Genomic DNA, 20,931 nt, shown 5'->3' with positions numbered 1-20,931 from the left:
CACGGTGGGGATGGATCTTGAAAATATTAAAGCCAGACACAAAAGGATCACATATTGAATGACTCCATTCATAGGAAACATTCGGGATAGGCACATGCACAGAGAAGGCAGTGTGGAGTTTCCAAGCACTGGAGAGGGACGTGGTGGTGAGTGATGCTAAATGAGCAGAGGCTGTCCCTTTAGGGCGGTGATGGTGTTGTGGCACTAAATGGGATGCTTGCACAACCCTGAATGTGCTCAGGGCCACTGAATTGTACACTTCAAGTTGTAATGTTGATGTTTTGTGAATTCTATCTCAGTTGAAAACATATCATCTCCAATAGCACACACGCTTGTACTAGGCAACTCACCTATCCAACAGCTCAGTAAACACTACTTCATTCTGAAAATAACTTGTAATTTTCTTATGTCTTAGCTCTGACGTCAAGGCTGCCTGCCCCTCCTGGATTCCACTTGCTGTGGTTTAGAATCCACAGATTAAGCCTCCTTCTCCCATAGGACAGGGCTTTAAGAGTCTGACACCAGAGCTCATGTCCCAAGAGCGTTTTCCTCGGAAGATGGCATGTGCTGGGATCGTTCAGCCCCAGACAAGAGAGAGGTGCTGTCAACAACCCTTGCTCACTGCACCCCCAAGGTGTCTTCTGCACCAGCCGGGGTGGCCCCCTCCCTCCCCTGGATATGGCATCTAAGTGCACCACAGCCCCAGGGGCCACTGCCCATCCTTGGCTCAGCGTGGGGTTCTCCTGGACCTCAGCCTGCTCATCTTCATCAGCTCCAGATGACACAGCCTGGGAGCGAGGTTCTGTACCTCTGCTCTTCAAGGACTGTGTGATGCTGGGTCAGCTACTTGCCATCTTCTATAAAACAGGAAAAGACTGCCATCCTGCACCCACCAGGGCGGTGAGGAGTCACAGCACAGATACTCCAGTGTGTAAGTGCAGAGGCACTGACTGGCTTTTCAAGGGTATAAGGGACATCCGTAGCCCAAAGGATGCTGCTGAAAATATTAATAGCAGCTCTCCTATGGGTTCTCCCATTAAATCTGCTCAACTTAACCTCATTACCTTCCTTCCCCATGCCTGCAGGCCTCAGGGAGCTAGTAACAGATGCTCTCAGTACACAGGAGAGCGAGCCATGGGTTTTACTAGAAATCAGTCAAGTTCAGAGATTCCAGAGGGAGGGGTCCAGCTTAACAATCTGCAAACCCAATCTCAGGGTGTGGACTAAAGGCTTGACTGTGGGACAGGGCAGATGTGAGAGGGCCTGGCAGGTGGGGTTAGGGAGAAGATGGTGTAGGGAGCAAAGAATGGGTAGACGACATCCTCCCAAGTGTGGGGGCAGGGCTTTCATTCATCTTAAGGCAGCATGTTAATGTGACCATTTTAAATGTGTAGTGAAAGGCTTTCCGGAGCAGCCATGGAAAATATGCTACTGAGACGCCCACACTCAGACCCCAACAGAAAGTGCTAAACACGCTCTGTGCTCAGTGCACACCCCCACCGGCCCTGTCTCCAGCCTCTGCTTCCCTCGAGTCATCATCCAGTCAATTCCTTGGGTACTCATCCAGTACTCTTGTTCAAAGACACACTAGGAGCACACTAGGCACTTTCTTACTAGAACTTGAACCTGGTTCCTCCAGACTCTGGAACAGTTCATTCTACCATACTCCCTTGCTGTGGATATTTGGTCTCAAACTCCCTATTGATAGAAGAAGAATAGGAGCAAACTGATGCCAACTAAATAACAGAAGAATTGATGCCTTCGAACTGTGGTGTTGGAGAAGACTCTTGAGAGTCCCTTGGACTACAAGATCAAACCAGTCCATCCTAAAAGAAATCAACCCTGAATATTCATTGGAAGGACTGATGCTAAAGCTAAAGCTCCAATACTTTGGCCATCTGATGTGAAGAGCTGACTCACTAGAAAAGACCCTGATGCTGGGAAAGATTGAGGGCAGGAGGAGAAGGGGATGACAGAGGATGAAATGGTTGGATGGCATCACCGACTCAATGGACATGAATCTGAGCAAACTCCAGGAGATAGTGAAGGACAGGGAAGGCTGGTGTGCTGCAGTTCACGGGGATCCCAAAGAGTCAGACACAACTTAGTGACTGAAAAACGATAACAAATAGAAGCAATAATAATATCTGTTTAAAGAAACACCCATTTAGGTCCTATCACATACCGTCATCTTAAGGAACCTGCATGTCTTTATTTTCCAGGGAACGTCCCAGTTGACATCTACTATCCTGGCAGAATTGTTAACAGGTCCTCACTTGGGCTCAGAAGTGGCCAGATATGAACACGACATTCTCTGGTCCATGGCAACCCCCTAAGAGATACCTCATGATTGCATGATCACTGCCCGTTTACAAAGAATGCAATGGAGGCTCAGACAGATGAGTTATCTCAGCCAAGTGTCAGAGAAGGATTCAGTTTAGCTGGTTTGAAATCGAGGCTGAGTGCTAATTTCTCCTCCAATCCTTTTCTCTCAACACAAGTGGTTTTCAGATAGTATGCCTAAAACCCCAGGGCAGGGGAGAACCCATTCTTAGAACTCATCCAGAGAATTCAAGGTAACCAAGTAGGTGGAACTCGAAGATTCTCCCACCCCTACTACCGTCAGCAGATCAAGCCTCTTCTCTGTTTTACAGAGGGGGAGGGAGGGCTTTTGTAGGAGTTCCTTGCGGGGAAAGTCTATTATTTAAAAAACTGAACAAACTCCCCTCCCATCCAGGCTGCCACATAACATTGAGCAGAGTTCTACAGTAGGGAGGGGAGTTTGGGGTTTTTCCAGTAGTCGTGTATGGATGTAAGAGTTGGACTATAAAGAAAGCTGAGGGCCAAAAAATTGATGCTTTTGAACTGTGGTGTTGGAGAAGATTCTTGAGAGTCCCTTGGACTGCAAGGAGATCCAACCAGTCCATTCTAAAGGAGATCAGTCCTGAATATTCATTGACAGGATTGATGTTGAAGCTAAAACTCCAATACTTTGGCCACCTGATGCAAAGAACCGACTCATTGGAAAAGACCCTGATGCTGGGAATGATTGAGGGCAGGAGGAGAAGGGGACGACAGAGGATGAGATGGTTGGATGGCATCACTGATGCGATGCACATGAGTTTGAGTAAACTCTGGGAGTTGGTGATGGACAGGGAGGCCTGACGTGCTGTGGTCCATGGGGTCACAGAGAGTCGGACACGACTGAATGACTGAACTGAACTGAACTGAACTGGGGAGTTTGGGCAAGAATGGATACATGTATATGTATGGCTGAGACCCTTTGCTGTCCACCTGAAACTATCATATTATTAATCAGCTATACTCCAATACAAAGTAAAAAGCTTAATAAGATAAATCAATAAAAATAAACAGAATTTCAATTTTGCTTATTGAGGGCCTGGAACAATGCTGGGCACACTGGGTCCCCAATAAAAGCTTACAAAACAAACAGATGAACTATAATCAATATTGAATATCTTCCCAGGCTGATGGCTACTCTGAACATGACTGACACAGACTTCACATTCATAGCAAAATTCACTACCAAAATATTCAAATCAGAATCATCCAATCCCAACTGCAGAGGATATCACATGGAAAAACAACAGAAGTCCTAATTACAAAGGAATCCTTGAGGTCACCTGACCTTGCAGGTAAAAAGTATGCCCTTGGCAAGGTTATAAAGCAAAGCCATGAACACATATCATTATCTGCTGAAAGTACCTAGCAAACAACATACTTTTAATTTTCTCCTGAAAACCGGCCTTTAATCAGCATCCATCTTCTCTGACCCCCCAGTGCCTGGAAATGCATCATCATATTTATCCAGGGCATAGATAATTCCTCGTTTGCTTGTCTTCCCCATCAGGCCAGAAGCCTCGGGAACTTGGTTTTTTCATATCTAATTCCTCAGGGGCTCTGAAGAGTACTTAGCGCTGTGTAAAGATTCAATAAATACCAGATGGGTGGATGGAGGTGTGGGGCTTCCCAGGTGGTGCGAGAGGTAAAGAACCTGCCTGCCAGTGCAGGAGACCTAAGAGACAAGGGTTCAATCCCTGTGCCGGGAAGATCCCTGGAGGAGGGCATGGCAACCCACTCCAGTATTCTTTCCTGGGGAATCCCACGGACAGAGGAGTCTGGTGGGCTACAGTTCTTGGGTTGCACAGAATCGGACACAACTGAGGCAATTTAGCATGCACGCGTGGATGGTTGTTTGGGGTAAAAGATTTCCCCTGTGCTGGCTCTCTTTGGAATGTGGGTTCAGGTGTTCTGGCTGCATCGCAAGACTTGGCGGGAATTCTGTGTGCTGTGCTATGCTGTGCTTAGTCACTCAGTCATGTCTAACTCTTTGTGACCCCGTGACTGTGGCCCGCCAGGCTCCTCTGTCCCTGGGATTCTACAGGCAAGAATACTGGAGTGGGTTGCCATGTCCTCCTCCAGGGGATCTTCCCAACCCAGAGATCGAACCCAGGTCTCCCACATTGCAGGTGGATTCTTTACCGTCTGAGCCACCAGGGAAGCCCAAGAATACTGGAGTGGGTAGCCTATCCCTTCTCCAAGGGGATAGTCCCAATCCAGGAATCGAACTGGGGTCTTCTGCATTGCAGGCGGATTCTTTACCAACTGAGCTACCAGGGAAGCCCAGGGTGGCATTCTGCTTGAGGTCAAAAGGAAGGCTGGCTAATGCTGAAGCCAGAGATATCACAGCTAGGTTGGGACTTGTAATGCTGAAGCCAGCGATTTCACAGCTAGGATGGGACTCGAGGAGACCATGAGTGTCCCGGACCAGGAGACCGTGCAGCCATTTACCCAGAGCCCGTCTAGAACGGCATGCTTGCTGTTATCAGTTCTGGAAAGGCTGGGGAGCAGGATACAGTGTGCAGGTGGTGGACCTGAAACCTGGTCATTTCCACAAGGCTGATGCGAAACCCTGGTTTATCCCAGGCTCACCTGCCACCCACCACCTCTGGATGGAGGTAGGAGGAAGGGAAGAAAGAGAGGAGGAGGGAGGAGGGAGGGAGGAAAGAGAAGAGGGAAAGACGCATCAGGGAAAGTAGGTCAGACGCCTACTCTTCCAGCAGAACCCCAAATGTGGAGACGAAGCTTCCAACCCAAGGAATCCCCTCTGATTCCTTAGCAAGCCGCTGCTCACCCCGTGTTTAAACCCCCCAGAGACAGGGAACTTCTACCGTACAAGGCTGCAATGGCCATTTCCCCCCAAGGCTACTCAGTCTCTCTCCACACTTATGGGCAGGGACTCTTTCCCCGGACTTTAGGCACCTCCCTATCCCACATCCTAAGTTGCCCTGGACATGGGTCCCTGTTCTAAGAAGGTTTGAGAAATGCTGTCTAAGATGAAGAATTGAAACATTGGCGGACTATGTGCAGTTTGCTGTCAAACATCTGGTGAGTTTGCAGAAACTAAGCCATCAGCCGTGTCGACACATTTCACAGTGCTGAGTGGGCAAGCTGGCGATTTAGGAAACTCACAAAATGTTTGAAATCCACAGAAAGACCTCTTAGTCCTCTAAGATTATCTAGTAGAGCATATTTTTATAAAATTTTGAGCCTGGATACTCTTTTATATATGAAATATTTGTTGGCATTATATCAAGGAGGTCTCCATGCTCACCCAAGCTTAGGAGAAACTGGGTTAGGTAGCTGTCAAGACTCCAGGACTTGTCAGAGCCTTTAATAAGACAATTTCCTCTCTGACAATCCAAGCAAATCTAGTACAAGGCATCTCTCTGCCTACCTTGATTGTGATAATCCTATTTTGTAGGTTATCACCTGGACTAATAGACCACAGTCCACTTCTTGAGAAAAGCTATTAAATAATATGATTGAATTCCCACTAAAGATAAGGAAATTCTCATCTACCAGCTCTGCAACCCAAGCACATCATGGACACTTTCCGAGCCTTGGCTGCTTCCTCTGAATTCCCACCTCCAGCTACAGACAGAAGAGGAATAACTATAAAATCAGGAGCAAGCACATGGGAGCCCTATGGCACTCACATCACCCTCTTCCCTGAGTGATAGCCACACACTTGCAAGGGACCCATCTGTTTACCAGCCCAGGCTCTGAGCCAAATGTTGGTCCCAGAGACATCTTCACATCTGTTTTCCCAGCCTTCAGCAAAAAGAAAGAAAAATGGCCTTTTAACCCCAGCTCACACAGCACTGGGACCTGGAAAGTCTAAGGAGGCCAGTCTTTCTAGTGAATGCAATGTTTTTTCCCTTCAGAGGTCATGACCAATTGCATTTCCTTTCTCAGGAGCTGGGTGATGAATGTGGCTGATGGACAAGAAGTATCACCTCTGGGTGACACGTTTTAGGGGAAAGTGAACTCATCTCATCACTTTTGAGCACCGCGTGACTTAGGTGGATCTTCACAGAAAGTAGAGCTCTGGGAAGCTAGCCTTGGTTTTCCTGGGTGAGCTCTGTCTTTCACAGATATTTATATTGTTCACAGGCCAGTCAAGAGGCGCATAAACAGTTATTGAGTGTTTACTATGTGTGTGTCCCTGGCATGAGTGTGTGTGTGTGTGTGTGTGTGTGTGTGTGTGTGTGTGTGTGTGTGTGTGTGTGTGTTAGGGAGAATTGGCAGAGGCTCTCCAAACAAAATGGTTCTTGTGCACAGAGAAAAAGAAAGAACAGTCAAGGGCAAACTCCTAATTCATGGGGGTTTTAGGAGCCTGCAGACCCAGAATTACCTGGAACATTTCCTTTCAGACACAAACGACCTTTCCTGTGGGTGTGAGACACACAGGATATTTCTGGTATTGTTCTAGGTCCTGTAAAGCCTGGACACTTACAGATCAGGGATCTATTATTTTATTTGGAAACAGAATTCACATTCAAGAAGCAAACACGGTGGGACTGTAAATAGGTGCAGCCATTAGGGAAAACAGTATGGAGGTCCTTCAAAAATTAAATCCAGAGCTAATATATTATCTAGCAATCCCACTTCAGAGTATTCCTATGAAAAGGATTGTGCTGCTATGAAAAGTAAACTTTCTTCACAGTGTTACCTAGAGATTATTTGATTTAAACCTTACAACAATCCAAAAAAGAACAGGACTTTTTATAACAATCCAAGAATGGGTTTTTTTACCCTGTTCTACAGGTGACAAAATTAGACACCAAATAGCAGAAGAGGCTTCCCAATGCCAGTGGAGAGCCAGGCCACAGTGCTCAGCACACAGTGACCCTGAAACACTCCCCCTTCAGCACACTCTATACTCTTCTGCAGCTCTCTCTACCCATTCCTTTCCCGGAAGACATACAACCCTCAACATCCATCCAGCCCTTCATTTTTTTTTTTTTTTAATTCCTGAGTTTTGATCAGCACAGGGCAGAAGTCCTCAACTGGAGGGAAAGGCCATTTTTTTCTGGCGATATCTGGAGGCATTTTGGGCTCTTACAACTAGAGAGAGTCACTGGCATGTACTGAGTAGAGGCCTGAGATGCAATGAACTTCAATACGGTCGTATCAAGGTTGAGAAATTCTGGGTAGAGTGTATACAGTGAAAATTATAGGGAGTTCCCTGGTGGTCCAGTAGCTAAGACTCTAGGCTCCCCATGCAGGGGGCTCAGGTTTGATCCCTGCTCAGGGAACTGGATCCCGGATGCCTCATGTAAGAGTTCACGTGCTGCAACTAAAGATCCCCCAGGCCGCAACTAAGACAGAGAAGCCAAATAAAGCAATACATATTTTTTAAAAAAGAAAATCATATGCCAAGAAAATTCTGCATTGTTTCATGTGTTTATATATTAAACTAACCAATCTTCAAAATGGCATTATGAGATGAGTAAGAACACTATTCTGTTTCAAGTGGAGGAAATGGAAAGCTGAGCGTTGACTGCAGTTGCCCCGGATCATAGAATGGAGATTTACACCCTGAAGTCTAGCCTCAGGGGCGCACACACGCTAAACTGCCCTTCATGGTAGAAGAAGACACTGCCTGCATTTTACTCTGGTGGTCGAAGTGGGAGATTCCGCAGCAGACGTAGTAGAACCAAGGCCAGGATGACTGGGGTGTCACCTGGTCCAGCCACAGTGCCCACAGCATAGCTGAAGAAAGCAGAGCGCAATGGGGCTGAAGTCATCAGGATGGGCTCCGGGCCCAGGAAGGGTTGAAAGGCCTCTGGGCTGATGTCCTCAGTGGCATAAGAGGATCGTGTTCCCGGGATGACTGTAAATATTGACTGCAAGAGTCTGTGTGGCAGGCAGCCTCTAAGATGGCCCCAGGAACCCCATCTCCCGGGATCCATGCCCTTGTGGATCCTCTTCCAAGACCACAAACATCCTGGTTCCACTCTGCTTGTCCTCTCCTATTTTGCCAGATAAACCCGCCGCAGGGTCGTAAGCTGCCGCACGGCAAGGGCCAGCGGTAAAGGGACTGAGGGACATCCCCAGCCAACAGTCTATGGGACCCACATCCTGCCAATGACCCTTTGAGTGAACCAGGCAGGGGACCATCCTTAAAAGGACTGGAGCCCCAGACAGCACCTTAGTGGCACCCGGGTGAGAGACCTGGGCTAGACTACCCGGCTGAGCCATAACCACCCGGGCACTGAGAGATAATACATGTTTGCTCTTTCAAGCTGATAGTCTTTGTGCTAATTTATTTCACAGCATAGAAAACGAATACAGCATGCCTATCAGATGCTTTCTGCAGGCTGTTTCAGACCCTCTTGGCCTCACCTGGCTCTGATTCCAACCATCTCAGGGCAGACTGAACTGTTTGTGCTCCAATCACCTTCATGCATGTAGGTGGAACCTGATCTCATCTTGCCTGATTCTTAAAAAAACAAACAAAAAACTTTAATTTAATCAAGGACATGGAAAACCCATAGCTGTAATCAAACTCAGTAAGTAAACCCTGAAAACCTTCTCTACACAGACATGAACAAAAGAAGGATGCCTGCTTTTGCCGCTTCTATTCAACATAGTACAGCAAGTCCTAGCCAGAGCAATTAGGCAAGAAAAAGAGATACGAAGGCATCCACATATGGAAGGACAGAGTAATATTTTCTCTGTTTGCAGACGTCATCACCTTGTATGTAGAAACCACTACAGTTCATCACACATATAAACACACACACATACACAAACAGCAGGACACACGCACATTTTCAGAGCAATTAAATGCATATAGCAGGGTTGCAGATACAAATCAACATGCAAAGTGATTTCCGTTTTTATACACTAACAGTGAACAATGCAAAAAGGAGTAAAATTCATAGGAGTAAACAGAACTCACGAGGCAAAACACCTGTATATACACATACACATATATACACATACATATAAAGATACATGTATACTCACATACACATATATACACACATACACATATATACACATACATATAAAGATACATATATATACACATACATATATACACATACAGATAAAGATACATATACACACAGATACACACATACACATATATACACATACAGATAGATACATATATACATATGTGCACATAGACACATACATGTATACACGCATGATGAGATAGATCTTTGTTCACTTTGCCTGATTCTTACCACACCCCTTCCTCCTCCCACCTGCTTGACCTCATGCATGTCCAGTCTGCAAGCGCAGGGGAGTTACTTTGCTGGGGAACAAACCTTGACCACAGGCAGGCAGGAACAATGGATAAACAGTCTCCTCTCTCCTGCCACCCACGATGGGCATCAGAGATGCAATGTAAGCTGGCTCTCAGGTGAAGCTCTCTGGTGCCCAAGGGAGTGTGGAACCATTGCGGGTAGAGTTGGCTCCAGGCAGCCCCTGCACGGGCTGGCCCTCCTTCCTTGGAATCACTCTCCCCAGAACTACGGGCACACAGGCCTTTGTCTCTAGTTCTGCCTTCCGGACCAGCTGGGCTGAGATAGACAATATCTAGCACAGAGGGAGGTGCAGTCAATGGGAACTATTGACCCTTCTCTCTCTACGGCTGGGTGACCCCAACTGTGCTCCTTTGACTTTGAAAGTTTTACAAGTCCACAGCTTCTTATTTCATTCTCACGGCCTCTCGCCTTCCTGGGGCACAAAGCTCTCGGGCAATGAACAGGTTTTGCAATCACATTAATGAAGAGCTTTCTTCTTAACTCTCTCCTTCCTGCGTCCCCGCCTTCTTTCCGCACCACCACCCTGTCCTTCCTGCCTTGTTGATACTTCCCAGCTTAGGTTTCCTCCATCTCACCATCTGTTCATACTTCCAAGTCTTTGCTCATCTGTTCCCTCCGCTTCCCTCCCACCTTATGCTTAATTCTTTTAAGATTTTTTTTTTTTTGATGGACCATTTTTAAAGCCGCTACTGAATTTTCTACGACATTGCTTCTGTTTTGTGTTTTGGTCTATTTTGGTTCAAGGCACGTGGGATTTTAGCTCTCTGACCAGGGATCAAATTGGCACCCCCTGCATTGGAAAGTGCATTCTTAACCACTGGAACTCCAGGGAAGTTCCTAGTTAATTCTTTTCTTAAATTTAACTTCAGGACAAGTAGTTTACAATATTGTGATGGTGTCTGCCATACCTCAACATGAATCAGCCATAGTATACATATGTTCCCTCCCTCGTAAGCCTCCCTCCCACCTCCCTCCCCATCCCACCTTTCTAGGTTGTCACAGAGTACCAGCCTTGGGTTTCCTGCGTCATACAGCAAATTTCCACTGGCTGTCTATTTTATATATGGTAATGTACATGTTTCAATGCTACTCTCTCAAATCATCACACCTTCTCCCTCCCCCACTGTATCCAAAAGTCTGATCTGTTTCTGTTGCTGCCCTTGGGTAGATTCCTCAGTACTCTCTTTCTAGATTCCATATGTATGTGTTAATATGTAACATTTGTCTTTCTCTTTCTGACTTACTTCACTCTGTATAATAGGATCTAGGTTCATTCATCTAATTAGAACCAACTCAAAGGCACTCCTTTTATAGCTGAGTAATATCTCATTGTGCATATGTACGACAACTTCTTTACCCATTCATCTGTCGATGGACATCTAGGTTGCTTCCAAGTCCTGCTGCTGCTAAGTCACTTCAGTCGTGTCTGACCTTGTGCAACCCCAGAGATGGCAGCCCACCAGGCTCCCCAGTCCCTGGGATTCTCCAGGCAAGAACACTGGAGTGGGTTGCCATTTCCTTCTCCAGTGCAGGAAAGTGAAAAGTGAAAGAAGTTGCTCAGTTGTGTCCGACTCTTTGCAACCCCATGGACTGCAGCCCACCAGGCTCCTCCATCCATGGGATTTTCCAGGCAAGAGTACCAGCTACTGTAAATAGTGCTGCAATGAGCACTGGGGTACATGTGTCTTTTTCACTTATGGCTTCCTCAGGGTATATGCCCAGTAGTGGAATCACTGGGTCATATCGTAGTTTTATTCCTAGATTTTTCTTTATTCATTTTTAAAATAGTCCTGGTTTTTAAAGGAATCTCCATACTATTCTCCTTAGTGGCTGTACCATTTTCTCCACATCTTCTTGAGTATTTATTGTTTGCACACCTTTTGATGATGTCCATGCTGATCAGTGTGAGATGATACCTCACTGCAGTTTTGATTTGCATTTCTTTAGTAATGAGCGACATTGAGCATCTTTTCATGTGTTGATTAGCGATCTGTATGTCTTCTTTGGAGAAGCATCTGTTTAAGGCTTCTGCTCACTTTTGGATTGGGTTCTTTGCTTTTCTAGTACTGAGCTTCATGAGCTGCTTATACTTTTTGGAGATTAGTCCTTTGACAATTGTCTAATTTCCTATTATTTTCTCTCATTCTGAGGGTTGTCTTGACACCTTGCTTACAGTTTCCTCTAGCTAATTAGGCATTCTTTTTTAAAAATTTTTGTTTTATATTGGAGTACCATTGATTAACAATGTTGTGTTCAGGTGAACAACAAAGGTTATACATATATATGTATCTATTCTTTTTCAAGTGCTTTCCCCAATTAAGTTGTTACAGAATGTTGAGCAGAGTTCCCTGTGCCATACACTTGCTCCTTATTTTTAACAACCCATGTGAAAGGGCATCCTATCCTGTAATCTAGGACATCTGCCCCAAAGACCCCTGTTCAGTCTAAACATCCTTTCTTCTAGATCTTGGAAGAACCTCAAGCATTTGTCTGCCTTAAAATTATTAATTTTTCTCCAAAAATGCCACAAACTCAACTGGGAGAAGGATGAAATCTTCTCTCGTCTAGCTTTTGAGTATGTCATGCGTGCGTGCTAAGCCGCTTCAGTCGTGTCCTACTCTGTGTGACCCTATGGATTATAGCCCCCCAGGCTCCTCTGTTCACAGGGATTCTCCAGGCAAGAATACTAGAGTGGGTTTCCATGCCCTCATCCAGGGGATCTTCCCAACACAGGGATTAAACCTGTGGCAACGCTGTCTGTCTGTCTGTCTGAGTTTTGTGGCTGCCCCTGGACCAGTGATGGCTGATAAATATTATGGTTTTCTGATTGATCTTGGGGTCCATCTGTGATACTTCTTTGTGCCAAAAAAGAAAACTAAAAAGAGTGGTTCAGTTTGCTAAATGAACATTGAAATGCCTTATCTGTGTTTTCTGTAAATAAAAGAGTGTAATGAAAAAAAAACAACACCTGTGCCTCTTATGCCTCTTGCATTGGCAGGCAGGATCTTTACCACTAGGACCACCTGGGGTGCCCTCGACTATGTTACTCAGTTCAGTTCATGGGGTTGCTCAGTCGTGTCCGACTCTTTGCAACCCCATGAATCGCAGCATGCCAGGCCTCCCTGTCCATCACCAACTCCTGGAGTTCACGCAGACTCACATCCATCGAGTCAGTGATGCCATCCAGACATCACATCCTCCGTCAACTTCTTCTCCTCCTGCCCCCAATCCCTCCCAGCATCAGTACTTTCCAATGAGTCAACTCTTCGCATGAGGTGGCCAAAGTATTAGAGTTTCAGCTTTAGCATCAGTCCTTCCAATGAACACCCAGGACTGATCTCCTTCAGAATGGACTGGTTGGGTCTCCTTGCAGTCCAAGGGACTCTCAAGAGTCTCTTCCAACACCACATTTCAAAAGCATCAATTCTTCAGTGCTCAGCTTTCTTCACAGTCCAACTCTCACATCCATACATGACTACTGGGAAAACCATAGCCTTGACTAGACAGACCTTTGTTGGCCAAGTAATGTCTCTGCTTTTCAATATGCTATCTAGGTTGGTCATAACTTTCCTTCCAAGGAGTAAGCATCTTTTAATTTCATGGCTGCAATCACCATCTGCAGTAATTTTGGAGCCAAAAAAAATAAACTCTGACATAGTTTCCACTGTTTCCCCATCTATGTCCCATGAAGCGATGGAACTGGATGCCATGATCTTCATTTTCTGAATGTTGAGCTTTAAGCCAACTTTTTCAGTTTCCTCTTTCACTTTCATCAAGAAGCTTTTAGTTCCTCTTCACTTTCTGCCATAAGGGTGGTTTCATCTGCATATCTGAGGTTATTGATATTTCTCCCAGCAATATTGATTTCAGCTTGTGCTTCTTCCAGCCCAGCGTTTCTCATGATGTACTCTGCATAGAAGTTAAATAAGCAGGGTGATAATATACAGCCTTGATGTACTCCTTTTCCTATTCGGAACCAGTCTGTTTTTCCATGTCCAGTTCTAACTGTTGCTTCCTGACCTGCATATAGGTTTCTCAAGAGGTGGTCTGGTATTCCCATCTCTTTCAGGATTTTCCATAGTTTGTTGCGATCCACATGGTCAAAGGCTTTGGCATAGTCAGTAAAGCAGAAATAGATATTTTCCTGTAACTCTCTTGCTTTTTTGATGATCCAGCAGATGTTGGCAATTTGATCTCTTGCTCCTCTGACTTTTCTAAAACCAGTTTGAACATCTGGAAGTTCACAGTTCACGTATTGCTGAAGCCTGGCTTGGGGAATTTTGAGCATTGCTTTACTAGCGTGTGGGATGAGTGCAATTGTGCAGTAGTTTGAGCATTCTTTGGCACTGCCTTTTTTTGGGATTGGAATGAAAACTAACCTTTTCCAGTCCTATGACCACTGTTGAGTTTTCCAAATTTGCTGGCATATTGAGTGCAACACTTTCACAGCATCATCTTTCAGGATTTGAAATAGCTCAACTGGGACTATGTCACTACTCTTTATTAAATAAATGACAAATAGGATAAAGAAAGAATGGCAAAGACACTTTTCTCTTGAACACTGCTAACAATTTCAACATAAATCTGTTTAAGCTACTCATTTCTGTATTCAAAGAGAAGTGTTGGAATAAAAGCACATATTTTTTCAACCAATTCTCTTCTTTGAGCCTACAGTTTGACAGGCCCCATTGCCACTTTCTAGCAAGGCCAACAACGTGCCCCTCCTCATGCATTTGAGACCTTGTGAGATGACGCAATAAAACGCAGAGCAATTCAGGGCAGAAGGTAATGAGTGCTTTTCACCTCCCTGTTTACCTTGGCTAAGCCAACAACCCTTACCTCTCAACACCTCATCTCCTGTATTTCCAAAAGCGAAAACATGAAGAATCCAAACTTCTACAGCCTGAGAAATGTGTCTATAGATCAGTGACCTTAAATCAAGATCCTGAGGAACTGCTGGGATAACCAATAATTCAAGCCACTTAAAATTCCTTGGTGGTGGTGGTGGGGCACTTCCCTGGTGTCCAGTGGATAAGACTCTACCCTCCCAATGCAAGAGGAGCCCGGGTTCAATCCATGCTTGGGAACCAGATCCCACCTGCTGTAGTTGAGATCCCACATGTGGCAACACAGATCCTGTGAGCTGCAACTAAGCCCTGGAGCAGCCAATTTTTTTTTTAATCCCTTGGGTCACACGCACATATACACACACACATATGCACCAAAAAATGGGAAGCTCATTAACCCTTGGGGCAGCTCATTCAGTTTCCACCTAAATAATGAACACACAGGATTTTTGATTTGTCTTTGTAAGGATGTAACCTGTGACAAGTCACCTACCCACTAACCCTCAGTTTTTTCATCTATAAAATCAAAACCATAATGGGCCAGCATGGCTCCCCCACAAGGGGTGGAAGTGATGATTACAGGAAATAATACGAATGGAGTAAAACTCTGAAATATAAAGAGCTTCCCTCTTCCATGCAGACAACTGTCCCAGCACTGTCTTTCATTTTGGGCCCCTAGGCATCCAGCCTTCCCCAGTCCCAGAAGAGAGATGGTGCATTTAAATTGCAGACACAGAAAGAGAAAATTGGGTCCCTGATTTTAAGTTTCAAAACTGACTTTTGAATGTAATGAGAAAGACCAAAATTTGATAGCAAACATTTTGGAGTTTCAAAAGTCTAGGAATTCCAGCCTCAATAGTAGCTTTAGAACATTACTGTGTAATCTATTCTTCCCCCTCTTCAAACTATAAACTACCAATGTTTGACTGGAACAGGGCAATTTGAGAGAGAGTTGAAAGGAGGAAAGATGGCACATTCCCTGTAGGAGGCTCCATACTCTTCCCCACCTGCAAACTCGGCCAGGTGTCCCTACTTACAGAGACAATGAGTCTCTCCTGATGATCTGGAAGAATCTCTGTGCAGACTGCCCCTGTATCTGCTCATCCTGGATCAGGCTGGGGGACGCAGCAAGTCCTCAGTGTTTTCCAGGCACTGACAGGTGTCCTAGAAAAAGGACCTTAAAGTCTTCATGGAGCCAGACATGGAAGGAAGCCCTGGGCTAAGAGCTGAGAGGTTAAGACTAAGGCTCCTGTAAGAAGATACAAAATTCAAATGATGTTGATGAGGGCAGATAATAACCAAGGATTAAACAATTCCATCTCCCAACCTCCACCCTCACCTCCAATACTGTGACTTTCTGCAAGCCCAAGAACTTGGCTTCAACCTCAGAGAAGAGTAAGGAGAGATTCTGGACTCTATGGCTGCTATTTAATAACCTAGAGATTAGAATAGAAATGAAGTTCAATGTCAGAAAAAGAGCTACATCTCTTGTAAACCTGGGTTGGTGAGCTATGTCACCTGAGCTAAGGGCCTAGCACCGTGTCTGATTGGTGAGCTGTCACCTGAGCTAAGGGCCTTGCATGGTGTCTGGTCTGGAGCAGCTCTAAACTAAGTAGCAGTTTCCTCCCCGGGTTGTTGAACTGACTCTGACCTTCCTGTGAAGCTCTACAGTTTAGCTGTCTGTGGCGACAATGACAAAGGATTTAATCACAGAATTTTTGCCTGGTGGGGAAATTGCTAGGCTGCCTCCCTCAATATAGAATTTGGCACTGAAACCATGGCAGGTTAAGAGACACCCCAGGACACAGCAAAGAAGCAGCAGAAATCGGGTCGGGACAGGTCTCTGATTCATGACAGGGTCCCTTCCACTTTCCATGAAGCTTCCCAAAGAGCAAAGCTGAATAGGCCTTTGCAGGAGATCATCAGTGATTTAAATGGCTGAAGATAGAAGGTCAAGATGCAGTTAATTAGTATAAAGAGCCAATTAAGAGGATATTGTCCCAAGGGGAATCCTTTACTCTCTGGAGTCTAAGAATGAAAGGCAGTGATATAGTAACTTACTCTAATAATCCCTCAGCTCCCCTTGGGCCCAACCCCTGAAAAATAGTTTTATCCACTTCCTCTGTCAAACATCTCCACTGGCTTCCCAATGTCTGGAGACTAAAGTCCATCCCTTTGGCATAGCACACAAGGCCGTCCTTGATCTGGCTTGAAGGTACTTTTTAGCTTCATCTCTCACCCTAGCCTTCCAGACAACCTCCTCTCCAATTCTTTGACACTTCCTGAGCCATACATCACACTGCATTTTACAAATATTATTTCTTAGGTAGTTATTCAAAGTGTCCTTATGCAGAGATATCGTGTAACCTTGGTGGCTCAGATGGTAAAGCATCTGTCTGCAATGTGGGAGACCTGGGTTTGATCCGTGGGTTGGGAAGATACCCTGGAGAAGGAAATGGCAACCCACTCTAGTATTTTTGCCTGGAAAATCCCATGGACGGAGGAGCCTGGTAGGCTACAGTCCATGGGGTCACAAAGAGTTGGACACTACTGAGCGACTCCACTTCATAAGGCTCAGTTAGCCGTAGTTTGTTTACACTGCTGATTTGCCTCTTTATAAGACCATCACAAATGCGTCCCAAAGCTACGTAGAGCCAAACCCGTGGTCATCACTATCTTACTAAAGCTCAAAATTACACACTCTAAGTATCACCACTAATAACAAGATCTGTCACTAAGTGAGTGATCAGTCTTTGCCAGGAGTTCTCCCAAATATTTCATATTCATGGACTATTTGACCCTTAAAATGACCTTGGGGGTGGGGGATATTAACCTAATGTTAAGCTGGAAAAGACTCAGAGAGGGCAAGTCATTTGACCAAAGTTCAAATGGAGTAAATGAAAAGTGTAACTGGATCCCAAAGCACATACTTTTAGGCACTGTATTTCAGCCATAAGCACTTACTTGGAAGCACTGAGTGTAACTGGGAGATCAAGGATCACTCTGAGTAGGCTCCATGTAAATGAGATGTGGCTGTGGAGGGAGATGAGACAGAGCCCGCTCCTGTATCCATAAAAGTGTTGAGAGGGAAGGCAGGTGTTCTCCTGACAGTGGCCATATTAGAATGTCCATTGTTCAGAAGGACTCCACTCATTGGCTTCATTGAGCATTCCATTTGGAATGGCTCTAGTGCAATGGAGATGAAAGGGGCCGCTAAGCCTTCTTAATGCATTCTCTTTAGAGCACAGGATTAGCATCCTCCAGGCTTGGCTTTCCATCCTGGTTTCACCTCTTTGAATATGAACCTTATTTGAACCCTGAGCTTTCACATGAGCTTTGATGAACAACTCGTCTGGTAGGCACTGTCCTTGGTGCTGAAGCCACGCAAACGAGGCTTAGTTCATGGCATCCAAGAGTTTATAGGAACTGGAGAATTTTAGTACAATTTGGTAAGCACAGCACAAAAGGAACATATGCCTCGAACTATACATCAACACACTGCACCAAATGACTAGTAATCAAATGTAAAGGTGCTTAACTTCACTTACAAACACAAATTAAAAATTGTAATATGATATTAGTTCACACTGACCAGATGGCCAAATGAAAAAGGCAGATAAAGCCAAGTGTAAGAGGATGTGAAAGTGTCAGTCACTCAGTCGTGTCTGACTCTTTGTGACCCCATGGACTGCAGCCCACTAGGCTCCGCTGTCCATGGAATTTCCCAGTCAAGAATACTGGAATGGGTTGCCATTCCCTTTTCCAGGGGATCTTCCTGACCCAAGGATCCAACCTGGCTCTCCCATATTGCAGGCAGACTCTTTATCATCTGAGCCACCAGGAAAGCCCAATAATCAAATGTAAAGATGCTTAACTTCATTTACAATCTTACAAACACAAATTAAAAATTGTAATATGATATTAGTTCACACTGACCAGATGGCCAAAATGAAAAAGGCAGATGATGCCAAGTGTAAGAGGATGTGAAATAAATGAAATTTCTTTGTACAGATGGGGTTAGTGTAAATTGATATGACCACTTTGAAAAACTATGTACCAGTATCTAGAAAAACTAAATGTGCACATACTCTATAATCTAAACTAGCTATGCCAGTCTTAGCAACATATTCAATGGAAACGCATACTCATATACATTAAAAGGCGTGGATACGAATATTATCTCTACCTATAATACTTCAATACTGGAAATTATACAAATCTTAGTAGAATGAGTAAATTAAATGAAGTATATTTATACTTTAGACACTAAATGGTAAAATACATCTATAAGCAAGAATAGGGATGGATTACATAGTCATGTTTGAACAAAAGAAGCCAAATGAAAAAGAATGCATACTGTATGATCCTATTTCTATAAAGTTCAAAATAGTCAAAACTAATAACCTATGGTGTCAGAAGTCAGGACAGTATGTTCTTAGCAGTAGTTTTCAGTACGCAAAGGGAATCAGGCAGAGTGTATATGATACCTGTTTGTTTGATATAGATGCTGGTTAAACTGAATTTCTGAGTTTTGGAAAATCCATTGAGATTATACAAATATGCATTATTTCAATCATTTTTACATTTTCTTCCACAATATTAATATATTGCAATATGCCTTTTAACTTTTTTTCAAAAGGCTCATGTTTTATCCTGAAACAAAAACACACATTCATATCCATTGAGTTAGTGACACTATCTAACCATCTCATCCTCTGTCATCCCCTTCTTTTGCCTTCAATCTTTCCCACATCATGGTCTTTTCCAGTGAGTCAGCTCTTTGCATCAGATGGCCAAAGTACTGGACCTTCAGCTTCAGCATCAGTCATTCCAATGAATATTCAGGATTGATTTCCTTAGGATTAACTGGTTTGATCTCCTTACAATCCAAGGGACTTTCAAGAGTCTTCTCTAGCATTACAATTCCAAAGCATCAATTCTTTGGCACTCAGTCTTCCTTATGGTCCAACTGGGGATTCAATAACAAATAGCTAATGAGGTCATGGCTTCCCTTGTGGCTGAAACAGTAAAGAATCTGCCTGCAATGCTGGAGACCTGAGTTCAGTCCCTGGGTCAGGAAGATGCCCTGGAGAAGGGCATGGCAACCCACTCCAGTATTCTTGTCTGGAGAATCCCATGGATTGAGGAGCCTGGCGGGCTACAGTCCACAAGGTTGCAAAGAGTCAGACACAACTAAGTGACTAACACTTTCACACTTTCACTTTCAAAGAGGTTATACCTTCCTCTTAAATTGTCAATATTTTTATGTTTACTTTTGTTCCTATTACAGATGCAGACTTCTATTCATCCTTCAAAACCTAATTTAAACATCTCATTCCCTCAGAAATCTTCCCTGATCTCATGCTCCCTTATTCCATTCAACAAACTGTCCCTGAGTGCCTACTGCATAGATGTCACCAGCCCAGCTCCCAAGGATTCCATGGTGAGTAAAATGCCCTGTCCCTCCAGTGCTCACATTGTTGAAGCAGGACTCATGTGTAGGACTCTCAAATGCAATTCCAGCTGTCGTAAATGCTATGAATGAACAATGCACAGAGCTTTAAAACAGGGAGCATCAGGGCCAGTCTTGGAGGTCAGGGAAGACTTCCTCAGGCAGAGTTAATTAACCTGGTGCCATCTGGACCTTCTGCGTTTGCACTCTCTTCACTGCACTGTAATTCATTTTCTATCTGTCTCTACTATCGTCTATGAGCAACACAAGGTCTGGACTGTGCCTTATTCATGCCTTGATTTCATGTCTGAGGAAACTTGGGTGGCCTCTTACAGGCAGTCAATAGATCTCTCCTGAATTGACTTGTATGATCATCACCATTATTCCTGCTCTCCTTGCGGCTGCCACCATTACTGGAGAAAAATGTAGGAAGCATCTAAGTGAGCACAGACCCTGTGTGATGAACTCTATATTAACCATAACTTCTTGGCAGCTAAAGGAAGAAAACAGTCATTTGCTGATGATAAAAGAGAAGAGGAAGCTGAGGAACTCAGACTGCTTCTTTGGAATGTTCATTTGTTTTCAGCACCTCCTCTCGAGTTCCTGTTAGCACTGGCACAAACTTGCATGGGGACAGCTTTCCCCCCCATGGATGACTATGGGCAAATCCCATATCATGATTGTGTTTTGCAAAGAGCCTGGTTAAAACCTCTGCTTACAAGGAGGACAGCAGACAGAGGTGGCATCCGGACCAGAGCAGAGATCAAAGAAACTGTCCTGACATGAAACAAAATCTGCTCTTAAGTACTTTAAATATTATAGCTGGATTTATATATATATATATACCTGAAAGGCCCCTTTCAGAAATTCTCCCCCATCATAAAAGGACAAAGGCACTGACTGAGACCTGGGAAGATCAATTCCAGGACATGAGCAAGCAAAGGGCAAAACTGTGTCTTGGGTCCTAGCTTTGAGGGTTTTATAT

At 44.6% G+C, this 20,931-nt stretch overlaps 1 protein-coding gene across 2 annotated transcripts in view; it reads right to left on the bottom strand.

The window, feature by feature from the left end:
* The window catches only part of FAM135B (family with sequence similarity 135 member B), a 272,851-nt gene that overhangs the window by 185,462 nt on the left and 66,458 nt on the right, over nt 1-20,931 (bottom strand). The window contains exon 1 of one of the 2 annotated variants that reach the window (XM_060419990.1): nt 9,648-12,819. The exons of the other annotated variant lie outside the window; for it this stretch is intronic. The gene's annotated coding sequence lies outside the window, so the exon portion shown is untranslated. Of the gene's footprint in view, nt 1-9,647; nt 12,820-20,931 lie in introns of those variants that run through there. 2 annotated transcript variants of the gene reach the window in all.

The sequence above is a fragment of the Ovis aries genome, chromosome 9 (genome assembly GCF_016772045.2).
Source record: "Ovis aries strain OAR_USU_Benz2616 breed Rambouillet chromosome 9, ARS-UI_Ramb_v3.0, whole genome shotgun sequence".
NCBI classification, from domain to species: Eukaryota; Metazoa; Chordata; class Mammalia; order Artiodactyla; family Bovidae; genus Ovis; species Ovis aries.
This window is presented reverse-complemented; position numbering and strand designations above follow the sequence as displayed.